The sequence below is a fragment of the Solanum dulcamara genome, chromosome 5, assembly GCF_947179165.1.
Source record: "Solanum dulcamara chromosome 5, daSolDulc1.2, whole genome shotgun sequence".
In the NCBI taxonomy this organism is placed as follows: domain Eukaryota; kingdom Viridiplantae; phylum Streptophyta; class Magnoliopsida; order Solanales; family Solanaceae; genus Solanum; species Solanum dulcamara.
The window spans coordinates 15504510-15510956 of NC_077241.1; the positions used below are offsets into that span (position 1 = coordinate 15504510).

The 6447-nt window shown below is 38.2% G+C and overlaps 1 pseudogene; it reads left to right on the plus strand.

Annotated features, from left to right (window-relative positions):
* The first annotated feature begins 303 nt into the window (after positions 1 to 303).
* On the plus strand, positions 304 to 425 carry LOC129890943 (5S ribosomal RNA; annotated as a pseudogene).
* Positions 426 to 6447: the final 6022 nt, after the last annotated feature.

The window sequence follows — 6447 nt, forward strand, 5'->3', positions numbered from 1 at the left end:
TTGGGCTTTGTGTTCTGTGATGAACTTAACGGCCCTCTTGTGCTATATTTGTTCTCATGCGCTCTCTAGCGACCCCTTTTTGATTTCTACACTTTTTTATTCTACTAACACGCTAAGTGGGGCTAAGGGTACGTATGGGTGCCCAACTCGGGCACTACTAATGCTATCATATGTAAATGGCAACGCTTAAACTTCAAATGAGATCCCATAAGGGATGGATGGATCTCGAGGCCAGCAATAAATAGATAGAAGCCGCGGTATCTGAGACCATGTGAGGAACCATTGGTGGAGACCTTAAGGGATGGATGCAATCATACCAGCACTAACACACTGGATCCCATCAGAACTCTAAAGTTAAGCGTGCTTTGGCGAGAGTAGTACTAGAATGGGTGACCCCCTGAGAAGTGAAATAGGTAAGGAAACACAAGTATCCGTACCTATTCCCTATATCTACAGGTAATCCCAACCTTTGGAAATTTGATATTGAGTTCTCGATGGAAGTATATGTTATTGCAGTGGAACAAAAAAACTCTCCATATGGTCTGTATAAGATCTTGAGGAAGGTTGTGGTTCACATTCGAGGACGAATGTGCTAAAGAGGGGAAGGATGTTACACCCCATACTTTTGTACCTTGGAACGCATTCTTAAGTCTCTTGAAAGACTTTGATACCTTGATACTTAAGCTACTTGAGTACTTACCAAGCTTACGTAGCAAGTATTACATAGATTCATAAAAGAAGACGAGATTACAAACCCACGAGGAAGAAAAGAATGTGACACATAGCAGCATAAGAGAGTAACACATGGAAGAATCTGGAGCAAAGGGGTGGGCCCCATATGCCATGTGGCAGCCTGTTATTGGAGGAAAGGATGTGTTGGCCCAATGAGGGCTTGACATGCGTCACCACTTAGGGCTTGCCATGAGTCACCACTTAGGGGTTGACACGTGTCACCTCCTAAGGTGGATTATATATATATATATTGGATGACTCATTCTTATCAAAAATTCATCCTTATCTCCAACAAATTCAAGAAAATTCTAGAGAAAGAAAGAAGAGAAGAAACCATAGAGCTAGAGAGAAACTAGTGGCGGCCAAGGGGAGAAAAATGTAAGTTTTTTGATTTCGTTCCATGAATGAATTATCTAGGGTATACCATGATGGTATGAGGGTATTAGTAATGAAAATTTATGGTTTTTAGCAGCAGCAAAACGTTATCAAGCAGCCACAAAGTTGTAGGCGCGCTAAAGGAACTTCCGAGGCAAGTTTCAACGAGTATGATGAGTTTCGGGAAAGGTAAGGGATTTTATTTTAAATTGGAGTTTATGATGTTGTTATGAGGTATATTAAATTTATTAAATAAGGTTGTAAGTGGAAAAATTGCATTAGGATGCTTGACGTTAGAAACAAACTAAATTGAAGTGGTTATAGCTAAATCGAAGTCGAGTAATGGGTTGTCGTTATGGTGTTGCGGGTGCAGCTGGTTGTGTTGCGTGTTGTAGGGATTTAAATTTTTTAAAAAAGGGTGTGGGTTCTACTGGTTTCATCCACACGACCCTCCGTTTGGTATGGTTAAAGATTTTGTGAAATAAAGGTTAAAATCTCTATTTTGATATCGTAGTTTTGAGCTAGTGGTTTGGAGTTGTATTGAGTAATGTTGAAGTGATTTACTTGTATATATGCTGCTGGTTGTTTTTTTTGGTATGGTTGTTGACATGGTGGCTGAGTTAAAATCTCGGGGATATTGAAGTTATAGGGAAGATGCTGCCCAGTTTTCGGTAACTTAGGAACTAGTAAGGAACTAGTCTAGGGAAATGGATAAGGAAATGAACTCTATGGAGACTTGGTTGTAGAGTTGGAATTGGAAAGTGAAAGGTCATTAAACATAGTATTACTTTCATGTTAAATAGGTTCAAGAGACAATGAGGCGAACGTATTAGGAGTAATCCGTAAGAGGTATGTAAAGCTAACCGTTCCTTCTTTTGGCATGTCTTTGGCATAAGTATGTAAAGCTAACAATTCTTTCCCTTGGCATGTTTTTACATAAGTATATAAAGATAATCTTCCTTTTTGGCATGGTTTTTATGAAACAAGTATATGACTTTTAAATGATTCCAAGGAAGTTCCTATTTGTAGAGCCGCTAGGATGGCCAACTTCTTGATTTTCCAAAGGATATTTTATCGTGCCTAGATACATGTATATGATTCCAAAATTTCTATTTGGTTATAACTCATAGTGATATTCAAAAGGTACTTGATACGACTCTTGTCTTGATTTTTTAATAATATCTCATTTTGTTAACTCCATCGAGTCTCAAAAATGATTTAAAGTGCATTTAGTTTCTCACTACTCCACTCGTGGATGCCTCAATGCTTCCTTCACCGAGCCTGGGTCAGGTTTTGTTATCGTGCATACTTCTCTGTATTATTTGCCGTGCCCCGATGTGAGGGGGCAAGTATGACCTGTACATGGGTTTTATGGAGTTATGATTTGCCATGTACACATATGCTGATGTCTGATGATATGATATGATATGATATGGCCATCTGATATGATATTATCTGTTATGGAGATATTCCCTACTCTGGAGTTATGATGTGTTGTGGTGCCAGTGACGGGACGGCAACCACGATTCGTTCACCGAGTCCCATAATGGGGCCGGATATGGCATATGTTTTTTTGCATACATTATCTGTGGTTATGAAAAGTATTTTGATATTTTGGATATTTTGCTCATTTTTGCACCTTCTGTTCTGGTAATGGCTTACCTATTACAGTCCATGCTTTATATACTCGGTACATTGTACGTACTAACCCCCTTTCTTTGGGGGCTGCGTTACATGCCCGCAGGTACAGACGCTCGGTTTGCTGATCCACTCGCGTAGGACATCCACCCTGTTGGTTGGCAGTGCTCCTTTGTCCGAAGCCCTATTTTAGTACTAACTTTTCTGTTATACATTTGTACATGTTGGTTAAGGGTACGATGGGGCCTTATCCTGTCATATGACTAGACTATCACTTTGTAGAGGTCTATAGACTTGTTGAGTGGGTTATGTATATATGTTTTGGGATTTGTATTTCGTAATGGCCTTAACAGCCCTCTTGTGCTATATCTATTTTCATGCACTCTCTAGCGACCTCTTTTTGATTTCTACATTTGTTTATTCTTCTAACACGCTAAGTGGGGCTAAGGTTACGTATGGGTTCCCTACTCGGGCATTAGTCGCGGCCTACGGAGTTGGGTCATGACATTAACCCAACATAGTATTCAAGTTCAATCATAAATGTGTATACAAGATCCCTACTACTACAAACATATTTTTTAATCAAGAATTTGAACAATATAACTTCACTTCCCACTATTTTCACAACTCAAGCTAACTTCAACACATTACTTTATGCATGTTTATGCAAGAATTCAACACACATTATCATAACAATCACAACATCCAATTTCTTATAATCATCAAAAGTAGGGTTAGGTTACAAGAACTTAACCCATAACAAGTTAATCACAACAAGCAATTCCTAAGCAACTTGACACACCCAATAAGTATTTCAATCTAAGAACCATGAAAATCAATGATATTGAGTCAAAACTTATGATCCAAGAACTTACTTATGTATATTTCAATTATTTATGTCATAAAAATAGATCAAGAACAAATACCTTGTTGGTTTGAAGTAGAAACCCAAAAGAAATTTTCTTGGAATTATTGAGTACGTTGTGGATTTTTGCCTTAGAGGAAAGGAATTTTGAGAGTTGAAGAGAGAAAGGAAATGGTTTAGATTGAAAACTGAAGGTGAATGGATCTTTTTTGGGGTTTTACACTAATTTCATCGGGTGAACCCATTAAAAATGGATTAAACCCATCTTTTTAATGAAAAATCCTGAAAAATATCCCAAGTCCACGATGCAGACTTGTCGTGGACCTTACTGTTTAGTGACCCAAAATTCCAAATTGTATTTTGTATTAAAATTAACCAGGTCCGCATCACGGACCTAGTGCGCACCTTACTTGAAACTTATTTTCACAAAAATTAATTAAAAACATACCTGTGAAAATTTATGCTGAGATGGAATAGGTCCGCGACGCGGACCTGTTGCGCATCTCTCTGTTCAGGTTTCGTCCTAATTCTCTTTTTATTTTCTTTTATTTTATAAACTAACTTACAAAATGAAACAAAATGAAATTCATTATAACCTTTAATAAAAAAAATATTTTACAATACCTTATTGGTTACATCCCGTGCAACGCCTTATTTGCCGTCGTGGCATGACTTAACGTGTTCATCTTTCATCCTCAAGATCTATAACTTTCTCTTCACGGTCCACGTCATTACCAAAGTAAAGCTTGAATCTTTGCCCATTAACTAGAAACGTGGACGTTTTTTTATGCCTTCCACAGTTCCACAGCTCCATGAGGTGTCATACATACCACTTTAAAAGGGCCACTCCACTTAGATCTTAACTTCCCTGGAAAAAGTTTGAGTCTAGATTTAAAGTTACCTTTTGCCCTGGTTTGAAAGTTGGAGTAATGATGTGCTTATCATGCCATTGCCTTTTTTTTACCTTGTACAACTTGGCATTTTCATATTGCCTGGAGTCTAAACTCCTCCAACTCATTCAATTAGTTCAGCCGCTTTTTCCCTGCTAACTCGGGATCAAGATTCAACTTCTTGATTGCCCAATAAGCTCAGTGCTCTAGCTCAACCAGTAAGTGGCATGCTTTACAAAATACCATATGATATGGAGAGGTCCTGATGGGTGTTTTGCATGCCGTTCGGTATGCCTAAAGTACTTCATCTAACTTCTCTGACCAATCTTTCCTTTGTGCATTCACAGTCTTTTGTAATATCTACTTCACCGCTCTGTTGGATACCTTGACCTGCCCACTGTTTGTGGATGATATACTGTGTCTACTTTATGCCTCACCCCATACTTATCCAGGAGATTCTTCACTGTTTGATTTATGAAGTGAGATCCTCTATCGCTGATAATTGCTCTAGGTGTGCCAAATTAAGTGAAGATGTGCTTCTTGAGAAACTTGGTCACTACCTTTGAGTCATTGGTGGGAAGAGCTACAGCCTCAACCCACATAGACACGTAATCTACTACCACTAAGATATACTGGTTTTCATAAGATGATGGAAATGGATCCATGAAGTCCAAGCCCCATATATCAAAAATTTCGACTTCTAGTATGTATCTCAATGGCATTTCGTGTCTTTTTAAGATGGTGCTCATTCGTTGTCATTGGTTGCAGCTATTCACATACCCTACAACATCTTTAAATAATGTAGGACAAAAGAAACCAAATTTAAGTACCTTATGCGCAATGCGCTCTCCTTAGTGATGACCACCATATGGTGATGAGTGGCAACTATCTAACACTTGATGCACCTCAATTTTTAGCACACACCTTCTTACCATTTCGTCTATTCCCTTCTTGAATAAGTAAGTCTTGTCCCATATATAGAAACGAGCCTCATGCATCAATATTTTCTTCTTTTGTGAGGTTGAATTCGAGGGAAACACTCCACTGACCAGGTAATTGACAATGTCGACATACCACGACAATTCATTCACTTCAAGAGCTAATAGTTTCTCATTAGGGAATTCTTTTGTGATTTGCATCTGTTCCCCAACATGTGTTGAACTCTCTAACTTGGAAAGGTGATCAACAACTTGATTCTAACAGCCCTTGCTATCTTTCATCTCGATGTCAAATTCTTATAGCAGCAGGATCCATCTTATAAGTCATGGCTTTGCATTTTTCTTTTTGAATAGGTATTTAAGAGTTTTATGGTCAGTGTAAAGAATTACTTTAGTACCTACCAGATAGGATTTGAACTTGTCGAATGCATAAACTAGCGCTAGCATCTCATTCTCGGTGACTGTGTAGTTAGCTTGCACCAAGTCAAGAGTATTGCTTGATTAATAAATTGAGTGGAAGATCTTCTCTTTTCTCTGTCCCAGAACTGCTCCCACTGCTGCGTCACTTGCATCGCATATCAGCACAAAAGGTAGCTTCAGTCAGGAGCTATCAAGATAGGGGCTTCGATCAGCTTCTTCTTTAAGAGTTCAAAGGCCTGCAAATATTTATCATCAAAAATAAATTTTTCTTTCTTTACTAACAAGCTTCACATGGATCTTGCAATCTTTGAAATTTTTTTAATGAATCGCCGATAGAATCCAGCATAACCTAGAAAACTATGGACACCTTTCACTAAAACCGGTGGTTAAAGGTTCTCAATCACTTCAATTTTAGCATTGTCTACCTCCAAACCATCTTTTGAAACTTTGTTCCCTAACAGAATGCCTTCTTTTACCAATAAATGACATTTCTCCCAGTCTAAGATGAGATTTGTTTCCTCACACCTTGCTAGTACTTTCTCTAGATTTTGCAAACAAAGATCAAAAGACTCTCCAAAATCTAAAAAAT